Below are 27,801 nucleotides of genomic sequence, written 5' to 3'. Positions count from 1 at the left end.
AACAGAGGCTCTGTTCCCAACAACCTCACTAAAGTTCCTCTCACTATAGACCCCTCCACCTCCCCTTGCACCCCCAGACTCAAATGCACACTTCTCAACTGTAGATCGGCCCAAAAACACTTGTCGGAGGTCGCTGACCTCATCTTGTCTATGGACCTTGACCTGGCCATACTAACGGAGACATGGTTAACTGAATCCTCCAATCCTATCATGGATATCCTAGTCCCCCCCAACTACTGCATCACTAGACTTGACAGGTCCAACAAGACAGGTGGCGGAATCGCCTGCATTTACAAGAGCAACCTCTCTATTAATAAGGTCACCGCCCCTTCTCTTACCTCCTGTGAATACTTCTGCATTGATGTCATCAGTGAGAACAAACCTGTATGTTCACTACATATCATGTACCACCCCCCGGGGGACAACCTCATCTTCTCCCAACAGCTCATGGACACAATGTCAATCAACGCAGGATGGCAAAACACACAAATTTACCTTGGTGACTACAATCTCCATTGGAATGACTGCAGTGACGCAGTAGTTAATAGCATAAAAAATTTCCTTAACGCTTCTGACCTCACTCAAATTTGCAACGCCCCGACACATGACAAAGGCTCTATCCTCGACCTTGTCATCTCCAAAGAAGACACCATTCAACTTGACCTAGTCCTTTAGGCAATGTTTCTTCTAGACCAGTGAACACACCCGGATTGTCCGAAAAATCATTACAGATACACCTCTAACTATAGAGATTGTTGCTGTGTCTCAGTCTATTGCCATGATAAAAATAGCCATACTCTGATCAATATATTACAAAACAACACAGGACATACATTCACTAGAAGGACGACAAAAAAATTGTGAAACAGCTAGATGTCACCTCACGGGCGCACCACCAATGGGACCCCTGGTTGGTACTCACCAGGATGGCCCTGTTCTCATCATTGGTGACACCCAGCTTAACGTAAACGTGTCCAAGACCCAAAGAGACAGTGAATGGTGCAGTGTACATACAACTTATATGTGACAAGGACTGACAACATTCAACATATACCACGAAAAATACTGTGCACACAAGATACAAAAACTTTTATTCGCATTTTCTTGTTGCAAACAGTACACACATCTACATAAAAAAGAGAGTAGCGAATACTACCTATCGACTCGCACTCTACTTACAGCCGACATGTTTCATTGCCTTGGTCTTTATCAGGCAATTTCTTCAGGGCAGACAATGTTAAACTGCCACTGCCAATGCCACTGTGTTTTTGTGTGCTAGTTGGCCGGTTTTTCTTTCATACCTTGGAAGAGAAACCACTTTCAAATGTCAAACCACAACTCCCAAGAGGTGAGTGTGTTCGTATCTCCCTTCAATCTTTAAATCAGTGGAGACTACTCGGTCGGCGTCTTCTCAGCACTGAAGAAATTGCCTGATAAAGACCAAGGCAATGAAACATGTCGGCTGTAAGTAGAGTGCGAGTCGATAGGTAGTATTCGCTACTCTCTTTTTTATGTATATGTGTGTACTGTTTGCAACAAGAAAATGCGAATAAAAGTTTTTGTATCTTGTGTGCACAGTATTTTTCGTGGTATATGTTGAATGTTGTCAGTCTTGTCACATATAAGTTGTATGTACACTGCACCATTCACTGTCTCTTTGGGTCTTGGACACGTTTACGTTAAGCTGGGTGTCACCAATGATGAGAACAGGGCCATCCTGGTGAGTACCAACCAGGGGTCCCCATTGGTGGTGCGCCCGTGAGGTGACATCTAGCTATTTCACAATTTTTTTGTCGTCCTTCTAGTGAATGTATGTCCTGTGTTGTTTTGTAATATATTGATCAGAGTATGGCTATTTTTATCATGGCAATAGACTGAGACACAGCAACAATCTCTATAGTTAGAGGTGTATCTGGAATGATTTTTCGGACAATCCGGGTGTGTTCACTGGTCTAGAAGAAACATTGCCTAAAGGACTAGGTCTTTTTGTTGTGGTACCTGAACTGAGTGGAGGGCGACCTAGTCTTCTATTTCCCTCTTGACTCCTATTTTTTTGGATGAACCATTCAACTTGACTCAATCCAACCTTGTGACTGGTCAGACCACCATATTATCACATTCCTTATCAAGGAAAAAGTAAAACGCATCCCGGTGCAATACTCCATGCCCAAAGTCTGGAAAAGAGACATGAGGAAACTCAATCCAAACTCTCTTCCCCCTAACAGCTGCAATCTCCTACTCCCCCCTACCGACGTTACTGACTTCCAGTACCTAACTGACCACTATCTCAACTCCATGGCCTCAATAATCAATGAGGCTGCTCCATTGCAACTGAAAAGAGTATCCACTAAGATATCCAACCCTTGGTACAACGGGAGTCTCAATGAAGAGAGACTGGCTGTGCGAACGGCAGAGCGCGCACCTGGAGATCAGTTCCCTCGACATTGCATCTTAAAACTGAGGAAAAAGAGAAATGCATACTTCAGGAAAATAAAAACGCTCAAAATCAGAGTTCTTCAGACTACAGCTAGACCAAGCAAAAAACCGTCCAAGTAAATTGTTCGAGCTAATCCGATCTCAATCTAAGGAACAACCCCCAGCTGTCGACATTTTGAGCACTACTCCTTCCTGCGAAGATTTCTCGGTTTTCTTTAACAAAAAAAACTGACAATATAAGGAGCGACCTCCTCAATGACGCAAGCCTTTACTCAATACCCAACTGCATAACACCCAATAAACTAAAAAAATGCGACTTGGTCATCCTTTGACACCTACTCTGAAGAAGAAATTGTCAGAATACTCAGCACCCTAAAACCATCCAATCACCTCACTGACCCTCTTCCGGCTAACGCCGTAAAAGACTTCATCCCTTTGCTCCTCCCACTCTGGACTAAAATTATCAATAGCTCACTACAACAAGGAACTATCCCTGACTCCCTCAAAGTTGGACAAGTCACTCCTCTACTGAAGAAACCAACAGCCGACCCCACTGATCTAAGCAATTACCGTCCGATTACCAACATTCCCACTCTCGCCAAACTTTTAGAAAAATGCGTCCAATTACAATTGACAAAGCACATAGAACAGTTTGATCTCCTCAACCCACATCAATCAGGCTTCCGAGCAGGGCACAGCACTGAAACAGCTATGACTCACATAATTGACGACGCCCTTCAAATCCTAGATCAAAACGATACCTGTCTCCTCATCCTTCTTGATCTCTCTTCAGCATTCGACAGGGTGAAACATGAGAACTTACTCGAACTCCTAAAGACAAGAATGGGCTTCTGGGGGACTGTGCTTCGTTGGTTCACCTCCTTTCTACACAACCGGTCTCAAAAATTCAAGAGCAAAAACTCGTTGTCATCCCCAATACCGGTATCGTTAGGTGTCCCTCAAGGATCCTGCCTATCCCCTACTTTGTTCAACCTTGTTATGGAACCTCTCACCACCCTGCTACAAGCATCCAATGTTCACTTTCACATGTACGCTGATGACACTCAATTATATCTCAAGTTACAATCCCCCAAAGACATCCTGAGTCTGAATTCTACGATCAGAAACACCCAATCTTGGCTGGCTGATAACCACCTCAAACTCAATGCTATGAAGACTGAGTTCCTCCTAATCGCACCTCCCACGAAAATATCTTCCGCACAAACATGGCTTAAGCACCTAACAGCACTCAATGTCCAACCGACCATTGTGGACTCAGCAAAATCCTTAGGCATAACACTTGACACCAACCTCAACATGCAGCAGCATATCAGGGGGCGAACTTCCAAATAAATACCTTGAGGAGACTGAAACCCTTCCTCCCAGCAAAAGACTTCCAAACAGCAGTACAAGCTCTAGTCATCCCTCGCATAGACTACGGCAGCGTGGCCCTCTGCGGCCTCCCCCTAACGACAACTGCACCCCTCAGAGCGTCACTAAACGCGGCAGCGAGACTCATCACTGGATCAAAAAAACATTCGCATATCTCCCCTGACTTTAAAGCCTTGAACTGGCTGCCTCTTGAAGCCAGAATACAGCTGAAAATTGCCTGCATGACGCACAAGGCTATACACCTGAAATCACCCAGCTACCTCACTCATAAGTTGACAATTTCCGGCGGGTCCAGAACTACCAGAAGTACAAACAATCTTCTGCTGAAACCGAGAAGATTCCGGAAGGAAAAAACTTACAAACGCTCCTTCTCAGGAATGGCGCCCAGGATCTGGAACGCACTTCCTCCGGAAACCAGGCTCATCTCCTCCTCCCTTCTTTTTAAGAAAGAAGTCAAAAATATCCTTATGGCTAAATACACTTGAACAACTATGTTTGATTTACAATGCGTCGATCAGTATTGCCAGTATTATATTATTATATAGCCTATATATTCCTATGCACAAGTGTTTTGACTTGTACTAGACTAAAGTGCTCAGATTCTTGCTCCCTCACAGCTGTATTTTTCTCTATTTCTGTATTATTTACATTGTTTGGATGACCCAAGTCCCAACTAGGCCATGCTACCTCATACCTGTACTATATGTATTATTGTGGCTTTGTACATGAACTTGTTGATCTACATCCTTACTATGCTCCCTGTTCCCCTACCCTTCCACCTGCCTTTGTAAAGCGCTCTGTTATCTGCAAAGATCTTGTTCGCGCTATATAAAACTTTCAAAATAAATAAAAATAATATTGCTGGGTGGAATGCATTAATGGGAAAGTGAATTATGGGCGGGAACATTGATCCACGTTATTAAATGGAAATGATCTCATACTTGTATGGTGTCATGACCTCTCCTTGCCTTTCTGAACAATCAAATCAGGGGAATACACATATTCGCAACACTGGGGGATGGTACATTGCCCTGGAAAATGGTATAACTAAGGTAGGCTTAGCTAGTTAGATTGTCCGACTTGTCACAGACCTGTCACTGACCCAACATATGCTGGAAGAGATCGAGAGCAGGAGAGATCGAGAGCAGAGGTGCTAGTCGAGCGCTCTGTCCGAAGAATTGGAATTGCTGAGGGAATTGATGACCCAGTCGGGTCCAAGTGTTAGCCGCAGAGAGAGAGAGGGGTGTGACGCTGGCGTTGCACTTACCTGAGGTCCTGTCCTGATCTGCATCTGTCCTCTCCTGATTTGCACCTGTCCTATCTTGTTGACACCGGAGTTGTCGGGAGCCCTGTTTCTTTGCCCCAGCCCGTGGCCAGGGTTGGTCTTCACACCATTGTAGGTAAATATAATCTGTGTGGTATGTCATTGTACTGTTTCCCTTTCTCAGCCTTCCCAGGTATCAATGTCTAAAAGAAATCTCGTAATATTTCTACATATTATTGCATTCGTTATTATTTACCTAATTGAAAAGGCTTTAACTGCTATTGTATGGACTCTGACATTTAAGACTTTGCCTAGATAAAGCGTTTTAAACTTTCCAGAGTCTGTGGTTATTTATGAAGGTAAATGTCATTTTCTACCTATTATTCTAACATCCTTTTCGATCCCTTAGGACTTTAAATACAGGTGACGAGGATTGGTAAGTCAATGTGTATAGGTATAAGTCCTAAAGTGAATAATATCCTGATAGGCAAAGGTAAAGCAGGATTACCTGTTCAAAGTGTGTATGTTTATGGGCACAGGTGAGTATGGTAATTGAGCAGGTAACTCCGCGCGCCATCACTATACTTCTATACATACGTTTGGACACAATCCTTTAACGAATTCACAGAAACCTCAAAGTTACAATTTTTCAAACATGTTCAGTTAATCAACTTGTTACTAATGTGTAATAATGAAACAACATACAGAGCTACAAGGGCATTTAGATGTTGCCACAAAAGAGAATATGGCAAAAGGCGCTGTGTAAAGAGAAACACATTTAGCCATAAAGTACCCAATTTGCAAGACTTATGTTCAAATCAAACGCCCCGGGAAACCAGCATACCAAAACTTGATATTCAGATTTTGCCACCACGCACAATCTTTTCAAACAAAACTGCCTTGTTTAAACAGCACTTGTGGTACCGAAGTTTCCACTGCGTTGACACCAAAGCAGGCCTGCGTGTTCTTATTGCTTTCTGTATTTTTAGCAGTGCTAAGACACCCTGGACCTGCTACAGGGCACTTTGATTCAATGCAAACCTACACACCATAAATTTAAACAGCTAACCTAGTATTAAGAAAATACACAAGTCTTAGGGAACAGTCTGAGATGCAAGGAAAGGTGTCATTAACACGCTGAACTGAGGGAATGCACTATGGAGTACACAAAACCAATCCTCATTTACCAAGATTCAGATTATGGGCTAATGTGAAAATACTACTACGGTTCCCCAGGCTAGCTTGTTAAAAATTATATTTCTTTGATGTTCACCACTTTCACATTTTGCACACTTGGTATTAACCTAATGTCCAGTACCAAGGAGAGTCTGCCTCAGGCATGTTTTCATGCCTCAAGCCCTGTTCCAGGCCAGCTGTTGAGGACACGCTTCTACCACAAGGGACACGTCACACATTTCTCTCTACAAGTTCATGTGTCCAGGACAGAGAGAGCATTAAATCATCCCCGTAGTTAAATATTCATTTAAAACCAAATGTTTGTTTTTGTGCATGAGAGTGACTCATTCTAATGAAACTAAAATCCTTAACCTGCAACAAAGATATTCGAGAAGACAAAGTGGAATGATGGTACATCCTCAGCAATACTGTTCTCAATTTATGGTACAGTAATAAGTGTTACTATTACACCACAACAATATATATCTCTAAACGAGAAACAGGAGAGATACCCAAGGCTCTTTAAAAAATCTTTTTTGGTGCTGAAACTGCTGTCGTTGAGCATTGAAAATCCACCAAGCCGTCTGCATATTTACAGCAGTTTTATGCAGGAGAATAGCTATGTGCACTGGCAACGCAAAAACACAAAGAAAAACACTGGCAACCCCAATATGCCTTACTGTGGCACAGACCTGTTAGCTTTGCTTATACTTTTTTCTTCTTCACAGATGGCCGCCTCGTGTGCAAACACAGGCGCGGATACCATCTCGGAATGATTTTACTTGAAGCAAAGATCACTCTAAGATGGTCACCATGACTGTGCATGCAAGCACGCCATCATGTTGAAATGGGTTTTCTCTTGCTTTGAGAAAAATCATTCCAAGATGGCCACAGTGCATACATGTGCACAGCAGCCATCTTGCAATGTGTGTTTCTATTGTATTTAGAAAAAGCATTCCAAGATGGCAGTTCTGCGCGCACAGGCATTAGAGGCAGCCATGAATAAGAGATTTTTCTCACGGAATAAAAGAAAACCATGATGATCGCCTTGCACACGCACACATGGGCAGCCACGTTAAATAGTTTTAAAGAAGACCGCCACTGATACAGCAGAGGGTGGAGCACGAGGGGACTAAGGGGCAGGAAATGAGTGAAGCAGGAGAGGAAAAAAGTAAGAGAAAATAATTCCTCACGTGCTACAATCAGAGTAGGGTGAGACAAATGAGAGGATGTGGCTCAGGGGAGAGGGTGTGGCACAGTGGCCAGAGCTGCTGACTTGGGAGCTGGGGATCCGAGTGAGAGTCTTGGCTTCAGTGTAACATCCTGTGATTCTGTGCAAATCACTTCAACTCCCTGTGTTCATGGACAGCGCCTGGATATCCTCATGGGTGATAGGCCGCGCTATATAAATCTACAAAATCACTCACAAATACAAGAATAAAGACAAAAGTAATTGAACCAAGAGTAGGGAACTCAGACAAGAAACCCACACACTCACTAGCAAGAGGTTGACAAATCCCACTATCATTCAGTAGGGGATAGGTATGTTGACAACATAGGAGCGACCAAGAAAAGGATGAGGCAAATTGAGAAACTAGGACATTGTTAACAGGCATTTTAAAAAACTCAAGCATGTTAAACAAATGGGGCAGTCTACATCGCACTTGAAAGAAAAAAAAAAAGTGTAGGCGTGGAAGGGGAATAATAAAAGAAAAGACGGTCTCCTAACATAGGCAACTTCATCATTTAGATATATAGCACAGATGCGACCTACATGCATTTATTACATTCAAAATGAACACGCAGAATCAAAAACCCGACAGGCATTATTTTAGCAAGTGAACAGAAAAAGACATGACGCAAATCATGTCAGTCATAGAGCCTCAAATCTCGAAGCAGAGCTTCTAAAAACTCCCACAACACAGAACCATTCTGACCCTGCTCTAAAAATACATCTGTCAAACAAAGCATGAGCTTTCGAGTCCAACCCTGCAATGGTGACACGTTTCCCACTGGAACGGCCGTCAGCATGACCCAAGCAGAGTCTGATTCAGGCAGAACAGTGAAAGAGAAAATGTAGATCTGCATTTAACCATATAGTGAAAGTTGTCCGGTATGCAAATGAGCTCCGAAGTCTTAGCAATACACCGTTAACCATGTTTAAAAATAAAGAGTCACAAAATGGTTTCATTTGGCCATTCGATATACACAAAAGCTGCCAACCCATCTCCGATTCAATATCTATGAATCTTGAACAGACGGCTACCTACCCTGCTCCCCGGCCTCTTCCACACGGTAAACCCCACAAATACCGCCATTTGTCAGGGCCAAGAAAAGTAATTAATAGTAACATCTTGGGTACCGATTTCGAGGGATTAGAACAATTATTCTGTAAGTGTGTGTGATTCACTACTTGGTCTTAATCACAATTAAGAAAATGCTGTTGCATTGGGTCCCAATGTCAACAGTTTCTCATCCTTTCCCATCAAACAGTTGCAATGCTGCGGTTACAGCAAGCCCAACGAATGAAATATATGAACAGGGCACTAGGCACGATGAATATATGGGGATTAACTACACTGGTTTAAACAAACACAAAAGTGGCGGCATGAAAAAAATAATGAATGCTCGATAGAAATAGCACCACCATTGGCTTCAAAATATCTGGGCACCAAAGAATAAGGAAGTTTATCAGTATGGTATTTCCCATGTGTTAAAGGCTTTCTTATATGTGTTGAGGATTAACCACAATGCAGAATACTTTGCATTAAGTTACAGGTATGAGATGTATGGAATATGGTGTCATATGTATTCCTACCCAAGGCAAACTGTTTACATTAAGGTTTGTGTTAGGATGGCAGACCTGTTTTGAAAGGAATGGGCAAGTAGCAATTGTTCTAGTGGCTTGGATGGATGGAGCCGCTGTCATTAAGGGATTATGTGGTCTTTCCAAGGCACCGACGGCCTCCTTGTGCCCGTCGGAAGTGCCGTGGACGGTCCTTCCTCCCGATGCCTCTGCCCGTCGCATCGTAATATGGGGGGTAGACCACAGGGGCATATGTCGGTGAGACTGACACCGACATCATAATCAGCCCCTTAGTGTGGGACCATTTGAATCTAGAAGCCAGGGAGATACAGGGGTTTGGAACATTTCTTGTATGTGCCACAGTTACATCTATGTTGCCAGATAGAGGCAGGACATGCCAATGGTACAAATGTGTCAGTCAACAAACATTGGCTTAGTATACACTTTATTGATGGGCAACACTGTTCATAGCCATTTACCTCAAAATAGTTTAACCAAAGAAGGTGCAGTATTATATCACAAATTCAAATAAAATGGTGCCGACATATCCATTGATTGTGTTTGCTGCAGCAGAACTCACTCCTCCATTCCAGGACTGAAAATCAGGTTGCAGCCTAGTGCCACTTCATCAAGCCATCATATTTCAAAGCCTGGGATTTTCTTTTTCAAGCCACTAACCTAACTTATGTTACTCCAACTGACTCAAAAGAAGCAAACCAACTGTGCAACTCCCAGAATGCACTAGACTGCCACATGAAAGATCAGAACAGGAAACTGACAACATGTACTGAAGTGGCAATTTTAAAAGGTCGACCACATCAGAGCCTTAGTTAATACTCTCCTAAGGGCAGTAGGTTAACAACAACGTCAGACAGAAGACAAGACAGACAAAGCTTAGGGCATCAACTGTGCTAAGTGGCTATGCAAAGAAGAAACACACCCTATATGCCAATCCTGTAGACAAAAATACAGCAATTCTAAACAACAGTAGGTGAGACTAGACGTAACAATTAAGCAGGACCCTTTAGAGACTTTCCTTAGGTGTCTCACAAAGAGCATATTTCATCCGCAGGAACTAGAATGCGTGTTAGAAAAAAGTGGCAAGCTTGTAATGATACCAAACACAATATATTAAACTCCTGGGTAGTAGTAGTAGTAGTAGTTTTATACTTGTATAAAGTGTAAAATATGAGAGAGCATCAGTCTGAATACCTTCTACAGGACTGAGTCTACATCAGATTAATGACACAAAAAGTAATGCAAGTAATATACGAACCATGTAATGGACTTCTATGGTGCTCTGCCATGGCTCCTTAAAAAGTCCTAGGAAACAAAAAAGAAAGTCTCAAGAAAAATCCAAGCAACCACGACGAAAGCCCTTTTTTGTTTCATGTAATTTATGAGAACTGCTCACAAGTTATTTACCATCGTCCTTTTGGGGATAAAAGCCTTCACCTTAACAAACTCGGTGTAGCTCTGAATCAAATGAAAATTTAATTAACTGTTGCCCTCTGCCATTCCACGATTTCATACATTATTCACAGACAAATAGCCTATGCGTTTCAAAGGTTCTTGCCTTATAATCCAAGCATTCCCGTGGCCTATATTCTCACAATAGTTCACTAAATGGTCTTGAAACCTTAAGCGCCTGGAATAGAGCAACGACCAATTACAGTCAGCAGCTTCAGGATCTTACCTTTTTGGCAGGAAATCGCCATCCTTTCAGCTGGAGAAAAACTGCTTCAATAGCTAATTGGCTTCTTCCTTCAGTGAAAATTGGTCTTCAAATTTCTCCCAAAGAGGAATGATTAGACTTGGAGGAGAGTAAATGAGTGAGATAGAAATCAAGGATCCCAGCAGATTCTCCAGTAAAGGTCAGCCATGTAGGAAAATAAAATCTGTGATAAAGAGAAACAGACAATTTGTGAGTTTGACATGGTAGGAAAAGCTACTGTACCCATCACTTAAAAAAACACAACTTTCTATCAAATAAATACAGTGGTAAGAGAATGTATCCTACTTTACCATGAGGACTATTGTTCACAACAACATTACATTAAGTCCCACTAAATAGCCTGAACATTACACCTAAATATGAGCTTTTGAATCAATGTGGCAAGTGTTGAACTCTGGAAAAAATTGATACTATAAGGAACTTTGACTTTATTACCAAGTCAATTTGGCTGTTACTGAAAGACTGACGAGACCAAGCAAGGAATATATTGAGAACAAATGAAACATAGGCTAGGTAGTAAAACATTACTTAGGAGTATGCTTCACTCTCTAGCCTAAGACAGCAGGCAGATCTGGATCATTGGGCTGTACTACTCTGTTCAACACAGGTTAGAGGTTACTCAGTAGTCAACTTGCCATCTCACTTTAAGTAAAACATTGATTATTTGGTGGATGTCTCTTATGCCGGACCAGGGTTTTCTCGCACCAAGAGGTCTGCCTGGCCTGACATAGATATTTTGAAGGCCTCCTTCTGGTACAACTTATTTATTTATTTAATTTTTATTTATTTTGAAAGTTTTATATAGCGCGGACAAGATCTTTGCAGATATCAGAGCGCTTTTCAAAGAGGGGTACATGAGGGAGCATAGTCAGACAGATATATCAATAGATCAAACAGTACAAGTAGGTGGCTGCAAAGCCAATCATGTGAGTAATAAGATAACAATACAAATAAGCAAAGGGGTCAAACACGTAGCACAGATCAGTGCATACTTCTCTGGGAAGACCTAAAGCCTTATGTATTTCTCTCTTGCCACATGCTATTGGCTGCTAGGTACATCATTCTGCCTCCTATGAAGTGCTTGTCTGGCCATGCATGAGGGACTATTTTACATCTCAAATCATCAAACAAATTATGTGTCTCATTGATGCCCTACATACTGAAAGCAATAATTGTTTACGTGTTTTGTTTTTGTTTTTTTAAGTGTTTTGGACTGGCCTCAAAATGCAAGTCAGACTCAATGGCTTTGCAAATACATGCTTATTTTGGTATATTCCCTAGTAAATTAACAGTGCTTTAGGAGTACTACAGCAAAGGATTTGGGTAACAGTATAGACTGTCCTATGGAGTAATTTCTATACAGTACTCGCCTATAATTATAAAAAAGGACATGAAACGGATTAAGTATTATTGATGTTCTCACTAATTCCCAAGTCCTTGTATCAGGTGTGAATCCTACCTTTCTCCAGTCACTTGGGATTGTATTTTGTAGCAGAAGTATATTGTATAGCTGTGTTAACTGACTTTATTTATGGTTTTCTGAATTTTGTATCTATTTTTAATCATACTCCACAACTTGTGGGAAGAAAAGTTAACGGTAAAGATACACAATAAATATAAAAATAATTCTGGCTGCTGCAAAATACCTATAACATCTCCAAGAGGTTAACCTTCTTTCTACATTACAGTGGCTTTGGAAAGCTTTCCATTTACTAAAAAGATGAATGTGAATAAAAGATTATTACAACTAAAGAAATGAATGAGAGTAAAAAGTATTATGGGTAAAGTAGCCAAAATAAATAGTCTCATTATCACTTAAATCATAAACATGTCCGTATAGAAAAATAAACATGTACCACAAACAAATGTTTTTGAACCAGTAAACACAGAAGAAATTCTATTGCTTTTCTAGCACTGATGATATCTTTCCCACAGTTGTAAGGATAAAAGACCAATATCTTAGATTACAGCATATGAGGGAAAGGTAACACCACTTGTTTGCTTTCGTTTTTAGACAACAAGAGCGACAAACCATATAAAATCATTATAGCTAGTTCTGACAGATGTAGGGATTTAAAAGCTCAATTAAAATAATTTCTGAGGCTTAACATTTTTAAAAAAAGCACTTGCTCACATCCAAAATTCCCTCCTACAGCATCAACATCATCGGTAACTGGGTGATCCCATTTTCATTTTCCACTAAGCTTCTTAATTTTCAATGAGAACTGACTCCACATTCATGACCTGCTTTTAGCCAAATATCATTTACACCACTCTTACAAGATATTTGCATCTGCCATATTTACTTTCATAACATCTGCACAAATTGTTTTTCAAATATGTATTAGCAATGGATGTTAGCCACTGCTCTTTTTAATTAACTATATGTACAAGGAAACGTTTCTGAGCTTTGATTTCATCTCTCTCTATTACTGATTCTACTGGTACACCCATTACCCTGCGACTTTGTTTCAGCAGAAACCACCTCTATTCAAGGTAAATCATGGAAAAGCAAAATACCAATGCCTCCCGTTGTCCTACTGATTCTGCAGCATTACAGATAGAAAGGAAGCCCTATCAATGCTCCTCTCTACAAATTAAATATTGTAATGTGTGTTTGTACACACCATTATCTCAACTATGAGAAGTTTTTTCAGATTATTGCATAGCAAGGCCTCATGCTTCCATACACTATTTCAAGTAATTATGTTAAGGTCTATTTATGGAACTACCCACTTATAAACTTCCCAACTTAAAGTACTGTAAATATCACCCTCAACTCCATAATCATGACCACATAAGAACGAAAGGAATAGCTGGTATGGTATACTGGTTAGAATTCATGATTAGAAATATCCAACTATAGCGAAAGCCAATCAAATCTTACTGTTTGTATTAAGTCACATCTATTTCTCATCTGGAAATGTCATGAAACTCCAGACACTGAGAACTACTATGGGAGCAAGGATGACACCAGTGCATCAGCCTATATAGGGCATGCCTGAAAAATAAATGCGTTGCCACCTGCCATGTCAGACTACTAATTTATCTCTGCTAGATAGCTAAACTACTATGCATTTAGACTAGCAGTGGACAGAATTTTATGTCACTAAAACTGTCAATAATTCCACTAATGTATCACGTTTGAACTAACAATCGGAGAAAAATAATTGTGAAAGAGCCACGAGAAAGCCTAAAATAAGATATTGCCAAACAAGTAGAAACAAAGCACTGGCCCTTTGAGCTCACATATCAGTTCATCTCAAAGGCTGCACAAACCAGCTGGTAACTTGTAACAAACCCCCCAGGATAATCCTGTACAATTGGTGTATTTTTGACATAAGGTGAGACAAGTGGCCTCAGCTGTACATTTTATGGACAAATTCAGAATATGTTTTGTTTTGTTTTCGTTGCTTTTAAACAGGGATCGTCTGGTTATTGCTAACTACTTTGTTTAAACCTATACTTAATTATGTGAGGGCAGTTCAGATAGGACGATAAATAAGAGGAGGGTTTGTTCAAAATCTTGTTGTTATCCCCATCTGGGTACAAGCCCTGGCTATTCTGATGGGGATTCCAAACAAATCTGCATGGTGTGGCTAAGTAGATATGAAGTGAATCAGTTCTTTTCTTCACATCACATTAGAATATAATAATATACAGAGAGGATGGATTTGAAACATAGCTATATTGCTGCATGATAAGTTAGTCTTGCTTTATGAAGAAACACATTTCTGTCTTCCAAAAAGGCAGAAGTGTTGGAATTACAGAGCTTATTTAAACGTATATTCAATCTTCTGTTGCCTAAAAACGTTCACAGGAAAGAGAAAGGACTACATCCATTCTGAAAGCTGGTAATGGAGCTAACCTTTAAACATGTCTGTTGTCCATCTCTTTCTTATGTACAAATGATGTACAGTTTCCATACTGATGGCACCATATCTGCAAAGGTCAGACTTGCTGTCTTATGAACCCTCTCGAATGTTATTACAACGCTTTCAACTACGTCTCTTTTCTGTGTACTCCACACCCACTACTGGAAAGGCCCACCTCACCGCTACCACTAACATGTACACTATCATACTAGCAACGCCAGACAGACCTCCCACAGTTAATACTACAGTATTACCACCTCTTTTTGACTCCAAAAAAAAAAGGTACAAGCCCTGGCTATTCTGATGGGGATTCCAAACAAATCTGCATGGTGTGGCTAAGTAGATATGAAGTGAATCAGTTCTTTTCTTCACATCACATTAGAATATAATAATATACATAATCCCCAGGAATACCTAGGAAATGGGAAGTTTTAAGTGCCCAGCTGCACCAGCTCCTTTCTATGCACTGCAATTCTCTCCATCTTGCTGAAGTCAGAGCATAGGAGTCATTTCAGACCTCTCAACGGAATTCTTTTTAGGTCGAGGTAATATCCGGTCTGCCGAAGGCAGAACCGGAAGTACCGAGATCTTATGTTTGCTTAGATGGCTATTTCTCCCACCTCCTCTTTTTGCCTCTCCTCTATTGGCTGGCTCCCTAAACGGAGGCCAGCCATTGGAGGAGAGAGCCGTCCCTCCAAATAGGCTCCGTCTTTTTCAGATTCGGGGGCGTGTTCCTTGCTGTTCTTTCCACTTTTTGTCCACGCCTCTTTTGAACAGCAGAACACGCCCTCGAAGCTGAAAAACTTTTGAAGCTTCCATCTGCCATTTTATATGTATCGTCTGGCCGTGAGGATCTGCTTGCTGTTTTCCTGCTTGGACCCCTTTGTCCGTCGTGTCAGGTAACTTATTTATTTTAATTTATTTCTTCTGTGTCTGCTAATTTTGTGTTCGTTTCGTCTGCAGACAGACAGCCTGCCCAAAGCAGCACAAGAATACTCCCGCCCGCAGTGTCCAGGGTGCTCGCTGTGCTGAATGCGACGGAGGTGACATCGGAACGGGGAAGGACACAGGGACTCCGACTCTGAGGCACAATGGTGATCGGCAGGGCAGCCCGGGGCAGAAAGCCTCTCTTGACGACCCGTGCCGGGAGGGCGCACTCTGTCCGGGGACAGAGCAACTCGGTCTGGGGGGACGGTCTCCGGTTGAGACGGGTGCCTCATCTCGTGCTGATACCCCCGATAGTGGATGATGCAAAGGGAGGATCCAGCACGGTAATGTAGGCATTTATCAATTTTTATCCTCGGTGCTCCCGCGTGGCTAGCGCATAGACAAAGGCGCCGCACAAGTTAAAGTAATGAAGACATACGTGCGTGAAGATAAAGAAGGGAACTCTGCTTTGGACACAACAGCCCACTGAGCCTCTCGGGTACAGGTGGGTGAGGTGGTAAAATTGTTTCCCGTAGACTACAAAGTGATCTCCCCAGACAGACTCGTTTTAGTATCGTGTGCTCCTGAGGATCGTCTTGCTCTTGTGCGTCGAGAAATGTGAAATGCATTACAACATTTTTTTTTTACAGACTGTTTGCTCCATTCAATTAAGCAATCTTGTGTGGTAGATAGGGTACTAAAACATGTAATAGTTATTAAATGTATGTATTTGTTTTTTCCTGCTTTGTTTTTCAGATCTTTGCAGCCTGGTGGCCATTTTATGTTTTCTCCGTGCAGCGCATGCCGTGCGTCCGAAAAAGGTAAGCCATCTTGACTTTTACCCTCTACTAATGTATTTTGCAGGTTTATTTGGCATTGTGCCCTGTCCATGCAAAACAAACTTAGTTACATGCTTTTAAAATGTACTTTTACGTTTCAGTACTCGCGCCTCCTGTTTACTAGGTACAGCGGATGCTGTTTGCTTACATTATGTTACCAATCTTGTGTTTAGGCAACTTGTAATGTGAATTTGTTTATTAATACTATTAACATATACTTTCATGTTTCTTTTACAGGTTATCACAGTCTTTACTTTGCATTTCTTTCATTGATATTCTTTTTTTGCTTTTGAAGGTCCATCTCGGGTCGTGGCCTCTCTATAGAAAAGCTCATATGTTAAATGTTTTTTTATTTAATGTACTTTTGCGTTTCTTTTACAGATCTATCACAGCCCGTGTTTCCTTCGTACAGTACATGCTGTTTTCTGGATACTCTGGTAAAATAATTTGTGTTTACTCTTTTGGTTGTGTATTGCTTTGTTTTTGGGCCACTTTATTTTTCAGATCTTACCCGGCTTGTGTCCATCATGCAGTTTGCAAGAGTAAGGTAAGCCATCTTTTTTGGTGCCTCTACTATTTTTTACCTGCCAGTTCATTTCGTGTCGTAACATCTCGTTTGGAAACATGGTATGTTCAATGCTTTCTTTATGTACTGTGGCTATGTCTGTGGATGTCTATAGCTCTGTATATTTGTGTGCATAGCTCTATGTATGTCTCTGTATGTATGTCTGGGTGATACACTTTGTATGTATGAGGCTCTGGGGGACTTCACAACATCAATCTCTCACTACCACACAACTTCACTCTCTCCCTAACTCACTACTTCACTGTCTCTGTATCTCACTACCTCACTCTCTATCACTACCTCACTATCTATTTCTATCTCAGTATCTCTTTCTCACTACCTCACTATATCACAACACACTCTCAATAATTCACTACATCACTCTCACTACCTCACAACTTCACTCTCTCCCTAACTCACTACTTCACTGTCTCTGTATCTCACTACCTCACTCTCTATCACTACCTCACTATCTATTTCTATCTCAGTATCTCTTTCTCACTACCTCACTATATCACAACACACTCTCAATAATTCACTACATCACTCTCACTTCTTCTCTCTCTAAAAACAACACTACCTCACTCTCTCACTACATCACTCTCTATCCCACAACATCACAACTTCACTCTCTCAATCTATAACTCACTATATCACTCACTATCTCTCTACATCAATCTTTCTATCTCACTAACTCACTTTCACTGTCTCTTTCACTACCTCTCACTATCTCACTACATCACAACATCATTCTACTTACATCTGACTACCTCACAACATCCCTCCCCCTCACTACATCAGTTTCACTCTCACTACCTCACTCTCTATCTACCTCACTCTCTCACACTACCTCACTCTATATCTCACTACCTCACTCTCTCTGCTAATGCAATAGGTATCACATGTGCAAAATATTAGGCTAATGACAACAGAAATGACAATGTAATTTATTTAAAGATAAAAAAAAACCAATACCAATAGCTCTACCTACACCATTGCCGAGACCATTGCATTGTAAATGCTTGTTTTAATTAAGCCAATTGCAACAAATCGCAGCAGGAACCGTTTTCTAGCCTCCAGCTCCATTGGATACAAAGCATGGGCTCGCTTAGCAGGGGAAATGGCTGGAACCAGTCTGGGATAGCAGTCATCTGCTGGAGCTTTAGTAATCTGCAGCCATTTTGCTGTCCCGACAGCTCAAATCTTCTGTATCCTCGTCTACCTTTTTTTTAAATTAATTGATGCTTCATTTCAAAGCACTAAGAAAGGTACAGACTAGATGTTTTTATACAAAAAATGTAAACTAACATATCCTGATGAAAAGTATTCAGACAAAAGAGTAACAATAGATAAAGACCCATGTTTAGGGAAACAATAGCAAAACAGTTTCTCATCAGACTAGGGACAATACAACAGAGTTCATGGTGCAAGATGAGAATATAGAACAAGACAGAGCCATGCACTTAAGGAACAAACACTCTGAAAACCATTATTAACCACTATTTTGCTCGTCAATCATTTGTTTTCCAAAACTTGTGTACTTATTATGCAAAACACAGGATATTGGGAACAAAATAATGTTCTTATTTAACCAATGCATTTAGCGTTAATGACTTAAGTTACTGATTTGTGTATCCTGTTGCACATTATTATATGTTCCAAGCTGGCAGCAAGTGATATCAAAAGGCTTGGGCCTGTGGCAAATACTTTCAGAATTTACAATGTCCATCAACACAAACATCCATACACATAACATCCTAAGCAGATAGGCTCCAACTGTATGCCCAAGTGAATCATTATTAAAGAATACATTTTTTTGTTCTACCCTAGCTGGTCACCATCCAATATGCTTCATAACCAGGCAACATCACGTATAATGTCTACAGAGTACCTTCACTATGGTCAATGAGAATCCCAGATTCTGGAGCTACAGTCTACAGGATCAAACAAATGAGCTATAGAAGTGCCCCTAACTAAATGTAATTGAATCAAATTGCTTTCAGAAGCAGAGTCACTTCTAGTGCACAAGCAAACAAGAATCAAATCAAGGTGGAGTATGCAGGTAAGCCACACATCTACGCATGAGTAACAGATTACTGAAATCAGCACTGAATGATCTGATAAGGTACTACCATGTAAGAGCATAAACTATGGCATTATGTTCTATAGACTGGATGAGGAAGCAACATAACTTAACTGAGCATTTGAGGAGGACCACTTTGAAAGCAAACATATTGGTAGCATTAGGCCTAAATTGGTTAGTATATCTTCAGGAAAAGTTTTCAAGCCCTGCACAGGCATGCTAGGTTCAGCAAAAGTATTGTTAATCCAAACCTAAGCGAAGAAAGAAAAACTTGCTGCACTCAGACCTTGGGGACAAACTGCAAAGAGCATATTAAAGGCAGTGCAGCAAAGGAAGAACTGAGGTGCACTCCACAAGTTATCTGACCAGTTCCTACACTTTCAGGTAGGCGCTCCATTTTTTATAAACCCTATGCTTACTGAGCTCCAACCTGTGTATGCTGCTGCTCAGTAACATTAATTTAGGTTGTGGTACTCGGGAAGGGTACCAGCTCACTATATAATTTTAATGACATTTGGAATGTTAGAAGCCTGTTAGGTTTTATTACAAAACCTTCACAAAGTTGAGAAAGTAAAACCCTGTACAAGTTGGCACACTGCCAATTAAAAATGTTTCATTAACACTACAACCACTTTTCTGTAAAACAAGACTAGATTTACTTTGTAATCTACTTCAAGATAAGTGAACTAGTTCTACCAGCAAGGCGCCACCCATTAGCAGTGGTACACAGACAGTGGGTTTGAATACTGGCAACGTTAGAGTGTCTATAATTTAGCGCTCAGAAGAGACAAAAATCACTGTGATGCAAGAACAGACACCTAAATAAATGCTATCATAACATTGTTCCTACAAAGTGCATATGCCACATGAGGTATATTTTTCATGGGAATTCGATTGCCTATAAATGTTTTCTAAATCTTTATGCCCCATTTTGAGGTGACTTCAAAATTAGAACTATACCAAATTGCAGAAATACTGTAAGCTGCCGCCGAAAAAATGTTCATATTAATTTCGAGGAATGTGTGGTAAACACAATTCTGATACATTCAAAAGATTATGAAATTAACATGACAAAACAGGAGAGTCTACAGAAAGATACAGACTGCAGAAAGAACACATGCCACAACCGCATAAGCTGTAAATGCTAATAGAAATTGGAACACTATCTACAGGAGCCGGAACTACAGAACAGTGAGCAGCTTGCCAAAGAACAAATATCGGAGCTTGAGAATCACTGCAATGGCACCGTGACTCCAAGCATATAAGAGGAGTCATAATAGGCAGGTTTGAAAGTGAAGACAAAGAAGTGCACTTGGTTGACAAGGAGACGGAGGCAAAGGTCATGTCTAAAACATTCTAAACTGAAGAGGGACGTGGAACCGAGAGAAACAAGGAGTGCAGAACTGAACGCTGAAGAAGAAAGCACAATTCCAATTCAAGGATTTTAGCTACTGTGTACATCAACAGAAAAGACTTGCATCACAGCACGAAACTTAACTACAGTGAAGCTGAAAATACCTAGAACCAAAGCGGAGAGGCAGCATTACGAACCATATCTTGGACTATGGTGAAGCTTTGAAGGCAATTATCAACACACATGATTTGGTAATACTGGAAAATAACCAGCTGAGAAGGAAAATGGACAAAAACTAATTTAAAAATATATATGTATTTGGACGACTGCATAGTTGAATAGGTTTGGCTTACTCGGGGAGTATGGTGAAAATAACATATAGGAAACAGAGAATATGAATGTGCTACAAATGAATGAACGAAATTGGGTTTCCAGAACACAATTTACAATACTGGAAAAAATAGCTAGTCATTTTTTACCCACAATTGCTCTAATCTTCTTAGCTGTGCACCCTGGAAAATACACCACATTACATAAGACGTCAGTACCTTGCACTGGCCTATTTATGTCCTGCTACTTGTCCTGATTTTATTTTTACCCACTTTGTGAGTTCCGGGGAGATTTTTACCATCAAAGATTTTATTTACAGTTTCCTTGTACCCTATCTTCCAGCCCACATCCTCCCCGGCAGATTTAACATAGTGAATGTACTCTTCCCAAATTTGAACAGAGAACAGCATTACTCTATAGCAACATATCAACTTCTGACATCTCCCACCCCCAATTCACGCCCAATCACTACAATTCTCTATATACTCCACAATCGAGAACGAGCGTTAGGTTTCGAAAGGGGGTTGAAAACCACAACATAAAGTCCACTGTATTGCTCTCCCATACACCCTGGCTGCTGAATTGTGTCTAACACACTGTGCAGCGTTGCGCTGCAACCTAACAAGTATTGTGCTTTTTAAAATACCTATAAACCGATACATACTGTTGTAAATAAAACAACGGTATTATTAAGCATTAGCTGAAGCCATAATGCATCAGTCCAAATATCTAGTATAGGGGTTCCATTTTGTATTTCGAGTCCGCCATTTTTCATGCCCTACATTGCCATGTGCTCAATGTTCTGATTGTCCTACCTCTCTGCCAGTTACACTGTGGATTCTACCTAGCAACAGTTATTATTAGTCCTTCTTGAGAGTATAGCGCATGCTCAGCAGAAGTAACAGTTGTTCCTTATTAGCATAGCCCTCCCATGTTCTAGAAATACTGTTAGCTCCACCCACTGATATATTTGGAAATGTCCTTACGTGGTTGCAACCTCTGTCTAAGCTGTAAGCTGAACCCCTTCCACTGTGTATAAAAGGGGCCATGTGCTTGTATTCAGTGTGCTACTCTGTACAATACTGTAGAAGTGTTGTGGAGGTTGTATCACCACCTTTAAAGGTTTATTAAACTATGTTTTTGTATTTCCAGTTTCCTTGCCAACTTCATTTGTAAGTCTAAGGACTTTGTACACAGAAGGGCGAACCCTTTCGGTACCTTTGGGCCTTGCTGAGGCCTGAACTCATCAATTGGCGCCCGTCACGTGGGGCTCATCGGCGACTCGGAGGCTCGAAGGACTGGTCGTGACGAAGGAGTGGAACTCTGCCGGGGAAGTGATCACTGCCAGCGGCGTCTTTAGTCCTGGCATCCTGAGGTATTTCTTCCTTCCTTCCGATCTGACCATCTGGGTGGCGCCGGTCTTCGACTGAGACCTCTTCTGTCGGTTTGCTGTGGATAAGCTGTTTGAGCAAATTGTGGAACTTGGCAAGTGGAATCTGGACGCTCGTGCTTGGTAAGGACCAATGTATGGTAATTACTGTGAGTGTTTATGGTAGCCAGTGATTAGCAAGGCAGTTTTAGGATACGCTTGCTGTGGCTTATGGATATGGATATGGATATGGAGATGTTTGGATGATCGATCATATTATGATTATGAATATGGGTATATATGCGTTGCAACACATATAGGTAGGCAATGTGGAGATTTTTCTCCAACATATGGTTGTGAGCGGCGCAACGATTAAGTGCCATTTTTCTGTATAATATTGCGTATTTCGCACTATTTCTAGCATGTCTACTTTTAGCGCACTACGTAAGTGGTGCTGCTGTGGAAACCGGTTAAGTCTTGAAGAATCGCAGCCGGCTCCCCCAGAAGGGACGCCGAAAAGGGATATGTACATTAAGTTTGGTCTTTCCCCTATAATGTACAGCACATTGTGGAGGAAGTATACCAAGAAGGATCCTGAGTTGAGATGGCCTTTGTATGGTTCGTTTGATGTGCGCAAAATTGAGTATGTGGAACAGTGCCTGTGTAAGCGCCGAGCGAGACAAGATATGTTTGAGAGTGTGCGAATGTGGGTGAAAGAAGTACGTGAGCGTGAGAAACGTGAACATGCGCTGATTGAGAAAGAGCAGAGGAAGAATGTGCGTGAGAAGGCGCAAGAAATGAGACAACGTGAACAAAAAGACGCGGAAGAAAAACGGGAAAAGGAACGTAGATTGCAGATATCTGGCCAATATCCCATTCGTCGGCCTCTTTATCCTGTCCTTAATAATTCTGATGATGATTTTTCATTACTAGATCGTTCTCCGCCTCCGTATGCTGGCCCGTCTGCTCCGAAAGGGGAAGATGAGGATTCTGGATCATTTAAAGATAAGGTAGACACGCGGTCTAAGCTAACATCTGATCGTATGGCGGAGCTTCGACAAATTTCTTATCGTATTCTTAAGGGTACAATTCCTCTTGCTGAAATATTGTTGTCTCTTGAAAAATGGCCGGACAGGGAAAAAATGTATTTTCTTGAAACCTTTTCTGATGAAGTAGTCGGGGCTTTTCGAAAATATTCTCCTGTTCTTGAACCTGATGACATAATACAAGATAAGAAAGAATTGCGTAAAGGTCTCTTTTCTCCTTCCCAGGCAGCTGATGCAGTTCGACGGTTATTCGTATTGCGGGATGAGGCGTCTCGGTTACGAGAAGAAAAGCGACAAAAGACGGTGGACGACAAAGAGACGGGTTTGAGTGGCGACGGGAAACAATCACCTATCTTTTCTTCAGACAAGGTCGATATTGTGCATGTTAAACCTATGCGAGAGGCAGCGCCTTTGTATGTTCCTCCTAAAGGAGCGGGTACTAGTTCAGATAAAGATTCAGCTGATGCCCGAGGGTATTTTATCTATAATTGGGTATATACTCCTTGGAATAGAGCGGATGTTATGGCCTTAAAGAAAGCGTTACCTGACCCACGGAAAAATCCTGCTGCCTTTTATGAGGAAGTTGAGGGGGCTTTGAATTCTTGTACTATGACATTAGCTGACGTTGATTTATTCTTTGGTCTTATATTACCCCCTGACATGTGGAGATCAGTACGGAAAATTGATGATTTAGTGACGTTTAAAGCTAAATGGGAAGACATTGAGGAGGAGGACAGAGCTAGGAAACCTGCGCAGAAACCACCCCAGCTCATTCTAGACCTCCCTGCTGCTATTTTGATTAAATTAAAGACGATTATTCCCCCTAAAAAGATTGACTGGACTATGTTAGCATCTTGCAAGCAAAAGACAGATGAATCAGTTTCTGACTTCTTTACGCGATTTGAAGAAACTTTTCATGATTTTAGTTGTCAGTCTCTGACGGATGACACGGGTCGACATCTGTTTGTAGACAAATATGTTTCAAATTTATTACCGGGAGTAGCAGCTCGGTTGAAAGCGAGTGAAAGCGCCTGGACGACTTCGACTCCGGCATCCCTCCTGACAATGGCTCAGTATTACGAGCGTCAGGAACTAGAAGCAAAAAGTAATGAAGATAAGAAAGCTAAGGATTTGAAAACAAAAGTTATGTTAGCACAAGTGTATGGACCACCCCAGAGAGGAAATAATAGAGGTGGTCGGGGTTTTTATGATTCTACATATAACCGCACAGACTTGGCTAAAGATCAATGTGCATATTGTAAGCAACGAGGCCACTGGGCCAATGAGTGTCCTTTAGCGCGAGAACACAGGGCTATGGGACGGGGTAGAGGTTTTGGGAGAAATCGTGGGGGTTTTTCTGGCCCACGAGGTAACCTAAATGATAGGGCTAGATTCGAATCTAGGGAGCAACAACAAGGAGGGTCTAATACCTTTGATAGACGAAATCAGTATCAGATGTCTGACTATGTGCACCCCGAAAGTCATGATTCCCAATATGCATAGGATTGCGTAGGATGGGGGGAGGAATCAGTTGAAGTACCAGTAGATCAGAGGGGTCCTTATGTTACAGCACATGTTTTGGGTTCTACTGATCAGTTTTTGGTTGATACAGGGGCTACTCGTAGCGCTTTGTCTAAACAATTGGTTCCGAGGGCTCCCCTGTCTGGCTTAACGATCACATCTGTAGGGTTCGATGGAACACCTTCTCTTAGCCCATTATCCCAACCCCTTGCATTTCATGTCGACAAATTTACAGCACCATGTCCATTCTTGCTTTCCTCAAACACGCCTGACAACATTGTGGGTCTAGACATGCTGAAACATTTCAGAGCCACAATCCGCTGCTCCCCTGAAGGAGTACGCGTGATTTTAAATGACAATTACCCTGCAAAAGAGAGAGTGTGTATGGTCGCTGAAAGTGCTGCATTAGCCTCTTTACCTCACACGTTGTGGGCTACTTCAGACACTGATGTGGGACAGATGGTCATTCCTCCGGTTCACATTAGTGTGAAGGAGGGAGCTGTGTTACCACGCCTGCCTCAATATAGGATTTCACAGGAGGGTGAGGAGGCGCTCATACAGATTGTGCAGGATCTCATCCGAGTGGGGGTGGTGGAAGAAGTCCCATACAATGTTTGTAACAGTCCTATTTTACCAATCTTGAAGAAAGACACTGATACTAGGGTATATCGATTTATTATTGATTTGCGGGAGGTGAACAAGATAGTGGTGCCCCAATACCCTGTTGTTTCTGACATCACGACACTCCTTACCTTAGTTCCACCAACAGCGACAACATTCTCGGTTGTCGACCTGAAGAACGCCTTCTTTTCGATCCCTATTCACCCTGATAGCCGTTACCTTTTCGGCTTCACTTTCTGGGCTTACCTGCTTTCTGTGAGGAGCCAGACTCGTGCTGTGTGTTTTCTGCCATCTCCTGCAACTGTTCGCGACACCCGCTCCGCGGGTGCCGCTCATCGTTCCTTTTGCCTCGTCCTCCCTGGTGTGAGCGGATCCACAGTCCGTGGTGAGTAACGCGCTCCCAGGTAGAGGATTTAATCTACAGACTGTGCGTGGAGCCTACCGGGGGACTGCGAGGTCCAGCAGCCTCAGCGGCACACAGCTGCTGCCTCTTCCCCCGGCGGCCACGCCCCCAGCCTTCGCTTTAACATCGCCTGGTTTACCTGGTCAACTGGCGCTTTCTGGGCTTACCTGCTTTCTGTGAGGAGCCAGACTCGTGCTGTGTGTTTTCTGCCATCTCCTGCAACTGTTCGCGACACCCGCTCCGCGGGTGCCGCTCATCGTTCCTTTTGCCTCGTCCTCCCTGGTGTGAGCGGATCCACAGTCCGTGGTGAGTAACGCGCTCCCAGGTAGAGGATTTAATCTACAGACTGTGCGTGGAGCCTACCGGGGGACTGCGAGGTCCAGCAGCCTCAGCGGCACACAGCTGCTGCCTCTTCCCCCGGCGGCCACGCCCCCAGCCTTCGCTTTAACATCGCCTGGTTTCCCTGGTCAACTGGCGCTTTCTGGGCTTACCTGCTTTCTGTGAGGAGCCAGACTCGTGCTGTGTGTTTTCTGCCATCTCCTGCAACTGTTCGCGACACCCGCTCCGCGGGTGCCGCTCATCGTTCCTTTTGCCTCGTCCTCCCTGGTGTGAGCGGATCCACAGTCCGTGGTGAGTAACGCGCTCCCAGGTAGAGGATTTAATCTACAGACTGTGCGTGGAGCCTACCGGGGGACTGCGAGGTCCAGCAGCCTCAGCGGCACACAGCTGCTGCCTCTTCCCCCGGCGGCCACGCCCCCAGCCTTCGCTTTAACATCGCCTGGTTTCCCTGGTCAACTGGCGCTTTCTGGGCTTACCTGCTTTCTGTGAGGAGCCAGACTCGTGCTGTGTGTTTTCTGCCATCTCCTGCAACTGTTCGCGACACCCGCTCCGCGGGTGCCGCTCATCGTTCCTTTTGCCTCGTCCTCCCTGGTGTGAGCGGATCCACAGTCCGTGGTGAGTAACGCGCTCCCAGGTAGAGGATTTAATCTACAGACTGTGCGTGGAGCCTACCGGGGGACTGCGAGGTCCAGCAGCCTCAGCGGCACACAGCTGCTGCCTCTTCCCCCGGCGGCCACGCCCCCAGCCTTCGCTTTAACATCGCCTGGTTTCCCTGGTCAACTGGCGCTTTCTGGGCTTACCTGCTTTCTGTGAGGAGCCAGACTCGTGCTGTGTGTTTTCTGCCATCTCCTGCAACTGTTCGCGACACCCGCTCCGCGGGTGCCGCTCATCGTTCCTTTTGCCTCGTCCTCCCTGGTGTGAGCGGATCCACAGTCCGTGGTGAGTAACGCGCTCCCAGGTAGAGGATTTAATCTACAGACTGTGCGTGGAGCCTACCGGGGGACTGCGAGGTCCAGCAGCCTCAGCGGCACACAGCTGCTGCCTCTTCCCCCGGCGGCCACGCCCCCAACCTTCGCCTTCATTACTGGCTTCAGTTCTACCGCGACGCGGGACGCGCGCGGGGCGACGACCGGGCAAAGAGCGGGCCGTTTAAGGCCGTTCAAGGACGGCAGAGGACGGCCCTGGCCCAGAACTCTTGTGTCTTCACCCTTGATAACCATAATCGTCTAAAATGTTGACCATACGTAGCAGAACTCGAAGTTGCGCGAAAAAAGCTACGGCGGTAGCTCAGGTGACAGGACCTATTGATCTTTTTATTTCACGCGTGCACGAGACAATTGACCAAAGTATTGTATTATTGGAAAAAAGAGTCTCTATGGACCTTGCTAATGCTAGGCGCTCATCCTTGGGCCCTTTGGCAAAGGTTAAATCCCCTGCTATGCAGACTCTGAATAATAATTGCTCCTTACCTATAACCATGCCTACCAACAGTGTTCCGACTGTACCGAATACTGTTGATTTATCGGTTGCCCAATCAGACTCGGATCCATCTTTCGAAGACCTGGAGGGTACACCAGATCTAGAATCATGTCAGTCGCCTGATAAAGAGGAGCCGAGTCTGAGTGGGTCTAATGATGTGGAAACAGCCCCTGTACCCATTGTTCCCCGGAGAAGGGCTCCTAACCCTCCTAAGGTTACATCGAAGGGCAAAAGTAAAGCA

The 27,801-nt window shown here is 42.8% G+C and overlaps 1 protein-coding gene across 3 annotated transcripts in view; it reads right to left on the bottom strand.

The window, feature by feature from the left end:
* WDFY3 (WD repeat and FYVE domain containing 3) overlaps positions 1 to 27,801 on the bottom strand; it is a 1,930,620-nt gene that overhangs the window by 1,727,389 nt on the left and 175,430 nt on the right. For all 3 annotated transcript variants that reach the window (XM_078676292.1, XM_078676293.1, XM_078676294.1), the window contains exons 2-3: positions 10,771 to 10,972; positions 10,351 to 10,397 (exon numbers count right to left, since the gene is read on the bottom strand). The gene's annotated coding sequence lies outside the window, so the exon portion shown is untranslated. The remainder of the gene's footprint in view (positions 1 to 10,350; positions 10,398 to 10,770; positions 10,973 to 27,801) is intronic.

The sequence above is a fragment of the Lissotriton helveticus genome, chromosome 2_1, assembly GCF_964261635.1.
Source record: "Lissotriton helveticus chromosome 2_1, aLisHel1.1, whole genome shotgun sequence".
Classification (NCBI taxonomy): Eukaryota; Metazoa; Chordata; class Amphibia; order Caudata; family Salamandridae; genus Lissotriton; species Lissotriton helveticus.
Note: the sequence above shows the minus strand (reverse complement) of the source record. Positions and strands in the feature narration are given on the sequence as shown.